The following is a 229-nucleotide window of genomic DNA, read 5'->3' as shown; positions in this document are numbered from 1 at the left end:
AGACACGACAACCCAAAACCTATGGCATGCAGCAAAAGCAGTTTTAAGAGGGAAGTTTATAGCAATACAATCCTACCTTAAGAAACAAGAAACATCTTATATAACAAACCTAATGTTGTACCTAAAGCAATTAGAGAAAGATGAACCAAAAACCCAAAATTTAGCAGAAGGAAAGAAATCATAAAGATCAGATCAGAAATAAATGAAAAAGAAATGAAGGAAATGATAG

The sequence above is a fragment of the Neophocaena asiaeorientalis genome, unplaced genomic scaffold (assembly GCF_003031525.2).
Source record: "Neophocaena asiaeorientalis asiaeorientalis breed wild unplaced genomic scaffold, Neophocaena_asiaeorientalis_V1.1 scaffold430, whole genome shotgun sequence".
Classification (NCBI taxonomy): domain Eukaryota; kingdom Metazoa; phylum Chordata; class Mammalia; order Artiodactyla; family Phocoenidae; genus Neophocaena; species Neophocaena asiaeorientalis.
Note: the sequence above shows the minus strand (reverse complement) of the source record.